The sequence below is a fragment of the Cucurbita pepo genome, unplaced genomic scaffold (genome assembly GCF_002806865.2).
Source record: "Cucurbita pepo subsp. pepo cultivar mu-cu-16 unplaced genomic scaffold, ASM280686v2 Cp4.1_scaffold000356, whole genome shotgun sequence".
NCBI classification, from domain to species: domain Eukaryota; kingdom Viridiplantae; phylum Streptophyta; class Magnoliopsida; order Cucurbitales; family Cucurbitaceae; genus Cucurbita; species Cucurbita pepo.
The window spans coordinates 22,868-24,862 of record NW_019646593.1 but is presented as its reverse complement, the minus strand read 5'-3'; the positions used below and the strand labels follow the sequence as shown (position 1 = coordinate 24,862).

Here is a 1,995-nt window from a genome sequence, read left to right as displayed (position 1 = left end):
ACTAGATCCATGAGATCTTAAAGGAAATTTTGAAGGTTGAAAATCTTGATAAAGGAATCAACATGGTAAGAAATAGACTACGTTCAAATAAAGTTCTTATAGCTCTAGATGATGTGGATAAGCTTGAGCAGTTAGAAGCATTGGTTGGTAGACATGATTGGTTTGACGCTGGTAGTATAATCATTGTGACAACAAGAACCCGTCATTTACTTTTATCCACAAATTTGATGAAAAGTATCGTATTCAAAGAATTAATCACAATGATGCCCTTAAACTTTTTAGTTCACACGCTTTTAAGAAAAGTCATCCACCAAGTACATACCTAGATGTTTCAAAACGTGCTACAAGTTATTGTAAAAGGTCATTCATTGGCTCTTGTTGTTTTGGATTCTTTCCTTTGTACTAGATACGACCAAGGAGAATGGACAAGTATGTTTGTCAAAGTAAGTCGATAGTAATGTTGAATTACTAAACTATGAGTTTGTAGGGAACCGATGCAATTAAAGCTATAAAGTTGGAGTTACCTAAACCCACAAGGTTGGATGTTGATCCTCGAGCTTTTAGAAACATGAAAAACCTAAGATTGCTAATGGTTCAAAATGCAATATTTTTCACCAATATTGAATATCTACAGAATAACTTAAGTGGATAAAATGGCGTGGATTTGCTTAAAAATCTTTGCCATCTTTCTTTATTACAAAAGATCTTGTTGGATTAGATTTGCAACATAGCCTCATCAAAAATTTGGGGAAAGAATCGAAGATAATTATATTGCTACTTTTATGATTCGAAAATTTTCATTGATTTTCTTATAATAATATTTTATCTAAATTAGATTTTTCTTTTCTAGGATTGACAATGGTTGAAGTTTGTTGATCTTAGTTACTCTAATTCATTAGAGAAAATTCGTAACTTCTCTCCAATATCGTCAAACTTTGAAGAATTGTATCTTGACAATTGCACAAAATTGAGAACCATTCCTACGTCAATTGTTTCTCTTGGTAAGCTTGTTACCTTATACCTTAATCATTGTTCCAATCTTAAAAAGTTTCCAAGCTATCTCAAGTCGAAATCTCTTAAAATTTTAAAGCTTAGATACCGAAAGAAAGAGAGAAAGAAAGAAAAAAAAAACTTTAGGAACTTACAAACTTCTCCCCATCATCAAACCTTAAAAAATTATATCTCAATAATTGCATAAAAAGAGTGATTCTGAGTCTATTAGAGCTTTAGATAGTCTTCGTATCTTAGAGCTTACAAAATGCACTAACCTTGAAAAACTTTCAAGCTACCTCGAGTTAAAGTCCCTTGTATATTTAAAACTATCTAGGTGTTCTAAGCTCGAAAAGTTTCTAAAAATTGCCGAAAACATGAAATCTTTAAAGATTTTGGATTTGGATTTTACGGCCACAAAGGAGCTACCTTCAACAATTGGATGCCTTAGTGATCTCGTTGTGTTAGACCTTGAAGGTTGCACAAACCTCATCTCCCTCCCTAGTACCATTTATTTGCTACTGAATCTTCGTCATCTTCGTCTTAATGGGTGTTTCGGAATTGAAATGTTACCCAATAAATGGGACCCAACCAACGATCCAGTATGCTCTTCCCCAAATCATTGACACTTTGTTGAGTTCACAATTTTTGAGCTTGAAAATTGCAAAATATCAAATCTTATATGGGATTGCAAATTTTTGACCTTGTAAAAGAAGTATTGTCGATATTAAATCTTACTTGCACGCCTTGGAATTGATTCTCAACTAGAAAATTTAAGGTCAAATTCCGATTATTCGAAACAGGATGAGCCATGTAATGGTGTCTACATGGTGGGGATATATGGGATTGGAGGCATTGGTAAGACGACTTTGGCCAAAGCTTTATACAACAAAATTGCTCACCAATTTGAAGCTTGGTGCTTTCAATCGAATGTTAGGGAAGCTTCAAAAATGTCCTTGTTCAACTCCAGGAAATCCTACTCCATGAGATCTTAAAGGAAGATTC

General features: G+C 33.6%; 1 pseudogene; it reads left to right on the top strand.

Moving 5' to 3' along the window:
- Positions 1-1,616, top strand: part of LOC111785069 — an 11,961-nt pseudogene extending 10,345 nt beyond the window's left edge.
- Positions 1,617-1,995: the final 379 nt, after the last annotated feature.